Genomic DNA, 11,355 nt, shown 5'->3' on the forward strand with positions numbered 1-11,355 from the left:
CACCTCAGCCCCCCAGCTGTGGTCTTTGATGTGACAGAAGCTTAATTAGTTTAGCTGTAGAACCTGGAGTATACATCACCAACTCCTAGGGTGTGAAAAACCACTTAGAAGGTGGGCTAGATAGAAGACTGAAATAGACCTGAGAGTAGGAGGAAGCAAGTCAGAAAATAGGCATTCAGGGTGATCAAAGACAGCTGAGAATGATGTACACATGTCCCTCAATTCCACAGACTGAAGGAGCTTAGTAGTTAAAAATCTAGGGCAAGGCAGTAGTGACACAGACAACCCAGAGGTTGCAGCAGGTGGTAACGGATTAAATATTGCTTGAATTCAATAGAAGGAAGTAATTTGGTGACTACCATGAGACTTGAGGGCAACACCACCTTTTAGGCATAACTAATGAGAGAAAATGTCCCTGAATATACCTATTCTAATAAGAAGAGACCTGATGAGAAAGCATGTGGTATGGTTCTAGTATGCAGAAAGTTGAAGCAAGGTTGCTGAGACTTGGAAGAAATAAAGAGGTGAGAGAAAACTGGTGCATGACGGAAGAAAAAACAGCTTGCAGTGAAGAGAATAAGGGCTCTGGAACCGTGAAGGACTGTTTTCCAGTCAGGTTGTTTTCTTGTCATTTGGGAAAGTTCTCTGGGCCTCAGTGTTCTTTCTCTGAAATAAAGACTGTAATATCATTCTTACAGTGATGATCTTGCAATGTAATTTCATAAAATGTAAATATGTTCCTTAAAAATTTTTCCATAGATTAAGGTTAAACTTCATTTATCTGGAAATGCCATTCTCAGGAACCACTACTTGCCATCCTCGCTGCCAACCATTTTATATATTCAAATATTGCCCTACACACTGAGTGAGAGGTTGGAGGGCTTTACAAAAGGCAATGTCAAAATACATACAGTGATAGGGATCTTATAAATCCCTTTTCTCAAGCAGAGAAATCTGTTTGTGAGTGTGTGTGTGTGTGTGTGTGCGCACGCACGCACCCAGTGACCTTTATTAAGCTGGCCAGATGTTCAGTACATAGTTGTCTTTTTTTTTTTTTTAATAAATTTATTTATTTATTTATTTTTGGCTGCGTTGGGTCTTCGTTGCTGCCCGTGGGCTTTCTCTGGCTGCGGCGAGCAGGGGCTACTCTTTGTTGCAGCGCGTGAGCTTCTCTTGTTGCGGAGCACGGGCTCTAGGCGCGAGGGCTTCAGTAGTTGCAGCATGCAGGCTCAGTAGTTGTGGCTCGCCGGCTCTAGAGCACAGGCTCAGTCGTTGTGGCGCACGAGCTTAGTTGCTCCACGGCATGTGGGATCTTTCCGGCCCAGGGCTCAAACCCATGTCCCCTGCATTGGCAGGTGGATTCTTAACCACTGCACCACCAGGGAAGTCCCATAGTAGGTCTTGACCAGGCTGGTTCACTACAGTGCCCCACCTTGCCTCCTTGCCTGTGCTCCGCTTCTCACCCAGGCCCCACACATAGAGGCACCTCTCAGAACCCACACGCATGACTGGTTCAGGCAGCAACTGTCCACTCCTGATGAATGCTCTTAGGCGCAAGCCTTCAGAGCGGCTGATACTTTGGCAATTAACCAGCAGGCTGAAGGAATACAGTTTGAATCCTTTGATAAAGCTTGGCGTGCCTCAGCACTATCTCCTTTTGTTCAGAGAAATATATTTTAATCAGTGTTAACAAATACTCATTCTAGACCTGGCATGAGGCACTCACATTTTTCTCTATAGTCCGAGTTGCCTCTTATTTTTTCTCTAATCTTCATCGTTTCTTAATGCCCAGTATAAGCCCTGCTTCTGTGCTGCCTTTTTACTTCTACAGCTTGTCTTCCACCCTCCATTCGAATTTCATCCATTATAAGTTGTCACATTCATACTCCTGAACTCTGCTTTAATGTTTTCTCATTGATTCAAAAATAATTTTCCCAATTAAAATGTAAGTGTTTTAGGGCAAGGAGTGTGTCTTATAGATTAGTCCTGCTTTCTGCATGTTATAACACCAAGCCAAGTGTGGAGTAATGCCCAACCCTGCAAACCCTCAGATCCGTTACTTATGTAGCAAGATTCTTCAGGACAGCCAGTTCCATTCTCCATGTGAAAATTGATGGTGACTCGATGAGTATGAATTTGTTGGTTGATTTAGGGACCAGTGAAATTCGAGGATGTGGTTGTGATTTTCACTGAGGCAGAGTGGAAGAGACTGAACCTTGAGCAGAGGAACCTATACAAAGAAGTGATGCTGGAGAATTTCAGGAGTCTAGTCTTGTTGGGTGAGGATATGTTCTCTTCCTTAATTTTTCCATTCATATATTTATTGACCATATAGCCAACCAATGTTCTAAGCTCTTAGAACACATCTCTGAATAAAACTATAAAGCATTTTTTTGGTCATTCTAGTATAGTGACACTGACATATACAAAAAATAGCATATATAAGTAAATTATGTATGTTAGAGGATAATAAGCTCTACATAGTTTTAAAATACGTATAATATATACAAATATAAGTAGAGCAGAATAAGGGGGATCCAGGGTGCCGGGGTGTAGAGGCAGGGGTGGGTGATCAGGGTAGGCATCTGTGAGGAGATGGGTGTGAGCAAAGGCTTGAAGGAGGTAAGAAAGTTAGATATGTGGATGTAGTGGGAGACTCTTCTGTGCCAGGGAACAACCAGTGCTGAGACCCCGAGATAGGAAAGGAAGGAGGCCGGCGTGATCGGAGCACAGAGAGCAAGGAGGAGAGGAAGGTAATAAGAGAGGCCTCTCTGTGTCCTAGAAGTTAAAAAAGCTTATAGTGTAATTAAATCTGTCCGTTTTGTGTTTTATAGGTTATTTGATATCAAAATCATATTTTTCTTCATTTATTTAAAACCTGAAACTGATTATTTGTCTAGGATGGTAAATACAAAATTATTCTGGATATTCCTGCATTCTTAAGAGTCCTGTTTTCAGAGTTGCACATAAATTTATGTCAGAAGCTTTTTCAAGATTTTTCTCTATTTGGCATAGCTATGAATTAAGTAGTTCTGATTTATTTTTGTCTGCTTGGATCTGTTATGAACTGCTTTCCTCGGTTTGAATTGGCCCCATTTCACTCCATTTGGCTTCTGACCTAGTTTCTCCATCTGTCTCAGTGAAGATTCACCCATTTAAATTTGCTTTCGGCTGGCCAAACTGATTTGGTCTTGTTTTTACCTTGTTTCGTCTGGTGGTCTTCTTCTGTGTCTCTGTGCTCATGCATTTCATTGATTCTGAGAACTATATTAAAATTATCTCAAAGTAATCTTTACATGGAAACTTTGGATCCTGTTGGGTCCATTTCAGACTTTAAACTGTTTTGCTGTACTTGATTCATCCTTCCTTTTCTCTGTATATCTTTTTTTCTTTTATTGATGAATTACTTAAAACAAATCCCAAATAATGTGACATACTACCACTCCTAAATATATCACAATGTAACTAATAAATAAGGACTTTTTTTTTTTAATATGTAACCACATTATCAGTAGGGCTTCAGTATCATCTAACTCTTGGTCTTTGTTCAAATTTACCTGATCATCTCAAAAAAGTCTTTTTGAGAATTTGAATCAGGATCCAGACAAGATCCACACATTCCATTTTTTTTAAATGTCCCTTAAATCTGTATCAGTTCTTCCTCCCTCTTCTGGTTTTTCTCTCAAGGCCGTGGATCTGTTTGTAATGCTCTGAATCTAGAATATAAATCTATTTTAGATAATATTCTAAAGTAGTTTTTACATAGTAGATTATAAATCAAGGGAGAATAATTTTGAACTTTATCAAGAAATGTCCACCAGGGACTTCCCTGGTGGCGCAGTGGTTAAGAATCCGCCTGCCAATGCAGGGGACACAGGTTCAATCCCTGTTCTGGGAAGATCCCACGTGCTGCGGAGCAACTAAGCCCATATGCCACAACTACTAAGCCTGCGCTCTAGAGCCCACGAGCCACAACTACTGAGCCCACGTGCCACAACTACTGGTGCCCACATGCCTAGAGCCTGCTCACCGCAAGTAGAGAAAGCCCGCGTGGAGCAGTGAAGACCCAACGCAGCCATAAATAGATAGATAGATAAAAATGCCATTTGCAGAAAAAAAAAACCAGAAGTGTTCATCAGCATGAAGAACATAGGAATTCCCTGGTGGTCCATTGGTTAGGGCTCGGCGCTTTTACTGCCGTGGCCCGTGTTCAATCCCTGGTCAGGGAACTAAGATCCTGCAAGCTGCGCAGCACGACTGGAAAAAAAAAAATGAAAACATCACATCACCAATGGCATTGCTGGTTGTAGTGTTTGAGTTACCACCCATACAGCACACCTATGTCTGTCACCAATAGAATATACACATGTCATCAGTAAGGCATATCCATGTCTGTCTGCATTTGTAACTGTCATGTCCACAGTGATCTGCCTGTAGCTGTAAGCATCTCATTGCTTCATTATGTCTCCTAATGTAGTCCTGTGAAATTCATATTGAAATACATAATTTTTTATTGTAAATTACTTTCTTTTATTTCTCTTTTATATTTTGGTTAGGGCATTACATTATTTTTAAAAAATTCTGTGTATGGGGACATTTTATTAAATATGAATCTCATTACAAGACAGTAAATGAGATGTTGCAAGACATAGACTATGAAAAGGAGCCTTTGATTCTGACAGTATTGAGAACGTGTCTGTCTTCTGCCTAACCTTTTAAGTTCTTTCTTAATTAACTCTGTTCCTATCACTTATTCATGCAAAAGTATTTATTAACCATTATATGTTAGGTCCACTTCTGGGTTCTTGGAATATACCAGTAGTATATCTGGGAGAAGCGTGTTCCAGACATAGGAGCCAGCCAGTGCAAGGCATCAGGAGGGAGTTCAGTGTGGCTCAGATTGGAGGGAATGAAGGGTGGAGTATAGATGGAGTCAGAAAGCCGATAGGTTATGAAAGAATGTGGAACCTAGTGGGCCACTCTCAGGGCTTGGTTTTTACTCTGAACATTACGGGGTTTTTTGGGTTTTTTAAAAATAAAGTAAAGAGTTCTATTTATTAGGAATGTAGAATAAAGAAGGAAGAGATTGGAATGGGCTTTAGTGACCTGCTCTCATCCCATTCTTCTATTCTTGATCCCAGGGCAGAACTCTCATGGCTCTAGGGAATACTTCCTTTGGATGGATGAGGGTCCTGGCAGGACTGGGCTCAGTAGATCCTCTGGAGCAGCATGGCTTAGCCACCCCTCATTCTGTCCTGAGAGAGTCAGTGCAGTTGGACTGGGTGTCTGGGAATCTCCTGATCAGGATATCTGGATGGCTTTGTAGCCCTAGACCATGGTCAAAGCCCAGAATACCTCCTATCCCAAGATTTAGTCTATAGGCCAAATTTGGTTAGTTTTTCCCCAAACAGATTGTTCTATGTCAGGGGGTTTAATTCTCACTGGCTTCTTTTCTCCAGAGACCTAGTCAAAGCAGCAAGAGTCTCATTATTTGCTTAGAAGCTTTTTTTTTTTTCCTTTAAGGACAGATTTAGTAGAAAATAAACCTTTGTATGCTGATTAGTTCAGAGTTATCTGTGGTTTGTATAGTGTTTAAGAGCACATCCCAAACCCTGTTTTGTTTCTTCTTTCTTTGTGACTGTGAACAAGTTACTTAACCCTGCTAAACTATTCTCTGCTGCCTTCTGCATTGGAGACATCCAGACTGAGTGACTCCTACGTCAATCCACTCTTTCTTCTCATAGGAAAAGTCACAAAGTACGTTCCCATGTAGGTCATAGGATTGTTCTCTCTTGTTGGAAATAAACGGTTGTAGCTGTGTGTGTCAGTGTAACTGGTTATGGCTTAGAAGATAATTTTAGTGTAAGTGCAGATACAAAGTTGAAGATGCCTCTGATGCTTACTTGGAAGATTATTTATTGGAATAATATGTAGAATAATAGGTTCTGCTGTGGGTTTTTTTTTTTTTTTTGATTCAAGTAAAAGATGTAAAATGTAAAAATTGACTACAGTACATAATCTGAATCTAATCATAGGAAAATGTCAGCAACATTCTATACATATTCTAGAACATGAGGAATGTTCCCTAAAAAAAGAACTCTATTCTTCAAAAATGCCAGTCTCATGAAAGAGACACTAAAGGAAACTAAAGAAACATGAAAACTAATTGTAATATCTGATTGTAGACTAAATCCTGTACTGTAGGGAAAATGCTATAAAGGACATTATTGGATCAATTGACAAAATTGGAATATATATGATAGTTAAAGTATTATGTAAATGTTAAATTTACCAGAGTTCAAGCGGAAGTTTCTGTGGGGCACCTGAGAAGGACACAGTTAAGATGGAGTTTCCAGCCCAGTGAGTCTGAGGGCCAGACCGTGACCCCATAAAGCATGATCTCCCGTCCAGACTGTGGCAAAGGTGTTGAACCAACTTGCAAATTCTGCCCCTACTGCAGAAAACCTTTGCCTACAGAGGAGCATGAGGGGTCCCAGACCTTTGTCAATCCGTCTATGTCATCCTCCCAAGCTTGGACTCCTTCCCTGAAATCTACATTCGTATATATCAGACTACTTGCTTGACATCTGTTGGATGTCCCATGAGTGTCTCCACATGCCCAGAACTAAGCTCCTGATATGACTGCCACCCCCCACCTGCCTCTTCCATAGACTATCCCATCAAGGTAACAGCAGTTCAGCTTAGTCAATTTCTCAGACCATGGAGTCATCCTCAAGTCCTCTTTCTCTCCCACCCCATGACTGCAGCCCTCCAGCAGATCTCATCATCTCTCCCTTTAAAAGTCAATGCTGAGGACTTCCCTGATGGCACAGTGGTTAAGAATCCACCTGCCAATGCAGGGGACACAGGTTCGATCCCTGGTCTGGGAAGATCCCACATGCCGCGGAGCAACTAAGCCCGTGCACCACAACTACTGAGCCTGTGCTCTAGAGCCCACAAGCCACAACTACTGAGCCCATGTGCCACAACTACTGAAGCCTGTGTGCCTAGAGCCCGTGCTGCACAACAAGAGAAGCCACTACAATGAGAAGCCCGTGCACCACAATGAAGAGTAGCCCCCACTCACCACAACTAGAGAAAGCCTGTGAGCAGCAACGAAGACCCAAGGCAGCCAAAAATAAATAAATAAATAAATAAATTTATTTAAAAAAAAAAATTTACCAGAGTTGATAACTGTATTGTGGTTATGAAAGTGAATATCCCTACTTTTATGAGACACACACTGAAGTATTTAGGGGTAAAGGGCATTGATGTATGCAGTTTACTCTCAAATGATTCAAAGAAAAAATATATATATACATATGCGTATACACACATATACATATTATAAAATACAAATGTTAGCAGTAGGTTATTAGGGTAAAGGATATACAGCTATTCTTTGTATTGTTCTTATTCTTGCAACTTTTCTGTTGCATTTGAAATTATTTCCAAATAAAAAGTCAAAAGAAGTTGAATGGAAATACAGGTCTGGTGAAGCATGTCTTGGAGAGACAGACATTAACAGCTGTGAATGATTAATGGGCTAGATCTTACTATAAGACAAGGAAGAAAAGCCCAGCCAGCCCTTCCTCTGACTACTTTGACTGAAAACTTTCTTTCTTCAGCAGATTCAAAGCCAGAAGTCCATCCCTGGCCCCTCTGCCCTCTGCCCTCTGGCCTTTGGCGGTCAGCAGTTTCTCAGCCACCATGAACTCTGCAGTCATCTTTTTTTTTTTTTTTTTAAAGATTTATTTATTTTATTGATTGAGTGATTGATTGCTATGTTGGGTCTTCGTTTCTGTGCGAGGGCTTTCTCTAGTTGTGGCAAGCGGGGGCCACTCTTCATCGCAGTGCGCGGGCCTCTCACTATCGTGGCCTCTCTTGTTGCGGAGCACAGGCTCCAGACGCGCAGGCTCAGTAGTTGTGGCTCACGGGCCTAGTTGCTCCACGGCATGTGGGACCTTCCCAGACCAGGGCTCGAACCCATGTCCCCTGCATTAGCAGGAAGATTCTCAACCACTGCGCCACCAGGGAAGCCCCTGCAGTCATCTTATTCCAGGTTCATGTGCAGGAAATCAACTCCAACCACGGGATCCTTGCCCAGATGACCACCAGCAGTGGCAGCAACAACATTCTGATAAAAACCACTGGGGGGCCAAAGCAGAAGATCAAGGAATGGGAGTCTCTACACCTTTGTTTTGGAGTACAAATGAGAAGGGGACTTAAGTGGTTTTCTCTTGCCCATCCCAGGGACCACCAGTAAGCTCTCAGGGAGGCAACAAAGTGTTGAAGGTACAGCTCAGTCCAGCCCAGAGGGTAAGCTCTGGGGAAGCAGACAACATTCCTGAGAGGGTAGAACTCTCAGGATTTGGAGCAGTCAGGTTTAGAGGTGTGGACTAGGTTTTAGCCAGAAGTCAGACCTCTTCAGACACAGGCTGTCACGAGCGGGGATATCTCCTGTGTGCAGAAAGTGTGGGCAAAGCTTTAGCAGGAAGTCACATCTCAACAGACATCACAGGACACACGGGGGAAAAGCCTTATATGTGTGGGGAGTTGTGGGCAAGGCTTTATAGATAAGTCACCCCTCTACAACCACCAGAGTACACACTCAGGTGAGAAGCTTTATGTATGCAGGGAGTGTGGGCACGCTTTTAGCCACAAGTCACACGCACACAAGGGAGAAGCCCTTTGCATGATGTGTGGGCGAGGCATTAGTGAAAAGTCAGACCTCATTAAGCACCAGAGGATTCACACAGGGGATAAGCCTTATGTGTGCAGGAACTGTAGCCAAGGCTTTAGGGTGAAATCACACCTCATCACACACCACAGGACACGTTCAGGTGAGAAGCCTTTTGTTTGCAGGGAGTGTGGGTGGGGTTTTAGCCGCAAGATAATCCTAAACACACACCAGAGGACACACACAGGAGAGAAGCCTTACGAGTTGCAGGGTATGTGGGCAAGACTTCAGCCACAAGTCAGCTTTCAGCATGCATCAGAGGGTGCACTCAGGGGAAAAGCCTTATGTGTGCAGGGAATGTGGGCAAGGCTTTAGCCATAAGTCAGCCCTCATCAGACACCAGAGAACACACTCAGGGAAAAGCCTTAGGTGTGCGAGGAGTGAGGGTGTGACTTTAGCAACAAGTCAGTTGTCAGCCACATCAGAGGGCACCCTCAAGGGAGAGGCCTTGATTGTGAGGTAGTGTGGGTGAGGCTTTAGCTGGACATCACTCCTCATCACAGAGCAGAGGACATGCTCAGGGAGAAGCCTGACAGGGAGTGAGGGTAAGGTGTTAGCTGGAGGTGAGCTCATAAGAAACACTGGGAGTCAAATCTCTCCACCATCCATTACCACCCTGCTAGAGCTCTGCGAGGGCTTCAGAGACAGTCTTCTGACCCCTTACACCCTCTGTGAGTATGAAGATGGCAGAGGTCTAGCCTCTGAGAACAGAGGTACCAAGTGATGGTCCTCTTGGAGAAGTGGTCTTTGCTTCTACCTACTTCCTTCTTCAGCTGTGTCCTTCTATTGGCTTCTATGACACTTTCCTGTTCTATTTTTGTCTACGTCTCTAGCCTTTGATGCATCCTCTTCTACCCCACTTTAGGTATTACTCAGGGTTCAGTCTCACCCTCCAATCTGAGGGACTCCTTAACCATGTCTCCTTCCTAACCCTCCAGTTCCAAACCCAGGTCCCTTTAACCACACCCCCAAATTCTTCAGTCTCAGGATCTAAACCTGAAAACCATGCTATTTGGCCCTCCAAGGACAGGGATAAGGTTACTAGCAATGCCCCACCATCAGCCTTCCAATACCAGGTTTTAGTGTTTTTAAACACAGCACCTCCTGAGCCCTTCAATCTCAGTGCCCAGTCTTTTAGCCACACTCTCACATCAGTCCTCCAGTAATTGTTCTAAGGCCCTTTGAACCAAACCCACTCTCACTTATCTTACATTCCCAGGGCCCATGTGGCCCAGGTTCCTGATAGTTCACCTAACTTTCTTCTTGGCCCTAGCGCTGTATATCAGTGGGTATACCCTGGAGGGCTGTCTACTCAGGCCCCAGTGTCTTTATTTGCCAAGAGGATATTTGCCACAGAGAGGAAGGAGAGAGATTTTTTGTAACACCCCCCACCACCACCACCAAAATCTGGCTTGGTTTGGGGCTGGAGGAGAGATAAAAGGGGTTGTTGGTCCAGATGCCTTTGTCCACAGCCTCTCACATGGTAGTGGTTGTCTCCAAAGTTAGCCTGGTTGGGGGTAAGGGCTGGGAGCACCTGGAGTGTAGGTTCCCCCCCACACTTCAACTCAGGCACTACTGCCCGGTCTACCACCATAGTGCTGCCCCTTTTCCCATGGCCTTAGCTAAAACCCACAGAGGGAAGTCTGTGTTTTCTCTAGGGGTTGCCAAGCAGAGAAGGGGGGGCCCCCCCACCATCATTCCATGTGACCTCAAAGCTGCTTCCTGATAGGGCAACAAAAGTGGAAAAATTAATAGTCTTACACCTTGCTTTAAACATGATGGGAAAAAGATGTTTATTTTCTCTTAAAATCCATGCAGAAACTGTAGAGACAGCACACAAGTCTGGCCCAGCAAGACCACTGTCAGGCCTAGGAATCAGGGAGAGATGCAGAGGGGACCTCTGTCCAGGTGGGTGCAGATAGCTTTGGGTGCCTTCCAGTCAGGAGTCACTCCTTCATGGACAGGGGTTAAAATTGGCCCCATCTCTGCAGTGATAGTCTTGAGGTGTTGTGAGATCTTCACAATAAAGGATTGTGGGAGGAGACGGGATGGAAAAAGGAGGCAAACACTTCCAGGACTGTTGGGCTTCATAGAATTTCCTGCCAGGGAGGAATAGCTGGATGTTTGCTGTAGGGGCTGGTGGCTCATTTCTTTCTTTCTTTTCTTTTTTTTTCTTTTTTTTATAAATTTGTTTATTTATTTATTTTTGGCTGCATTGGGTGTTCGTTGCTGCGTGCAGGCTTTCTGTAGTTGCGGTGAGCGGGGGCTACTCTTTGTTGCGGTACGTGGGCTTCTCATTGTGGTGGCTTCTCTTGTTGCGGAGCACGGGCTCTAGGCGCACGGGCTTCAGTAGTTGTGGCACGCGGGCTCTAGAGCGCAGGCTCAGTAGTTGTGGCTCACGGGCTTAGTTGCTCCACAGCATGTGGGATCTTCCCGGACCAGGGCTCAAACCTGTGTCCCCTGCCTTGGCAGGCGGATTCTTAACCACTGCGCCACCAGGGAAGCCCTGGTGCCTCATTTCTGATGGGTGATAAGGCATCTCAGACTCAGGGCTGCAGGACCTGGTAAGTAAAACTGAGATCATGGCAGCCTCTGTGTTCTTGCTGGCCTTGTCC

The 11,355-nt window shown here is 44.1% G+C and overlaps 1 protein-coding gene across 2 annotated transcripts in view; it reads left to right on the forward strand.

Annotated features, from left to right (window-relative positions):
- The window catches only part of LOC309637413 (protegrin-2-like), a 35,006-nt gene extending 24,086 nt beyond the window's left edge, over positions 1-10,920 (forward strand). The window contains exon 5 of one of the 2 annotated variants that reach the window (XR_014250522.1): positions 6,768-10,920. The gene's annotated coding sequence lies outside the window, so the exon portion shown is untranslated. Of the gene's footprint in view, positions 1-475; positions 4,101-6,767 lie in introns of those variants that run through there. The other variant, XR_014250523.1, reaches the window with a different exon arrangement.
- The last annotated feature ends 435 nt before the right edge of the window (positions 10,921-11,355 follow it).

The sequence above is a fragment of the Balaenoptera physalus genome (assembly GCF_965194825.1).
Source record: "Balaenoptera physalus genome assembly, chromosome: 11".
Lineage (NCBI taxonomy): Eukaryota > Metazoa > Chordata > Mammalia > Artiodactyla > Balaenopteridae > Balaenoptera > Balaenoptera physalus.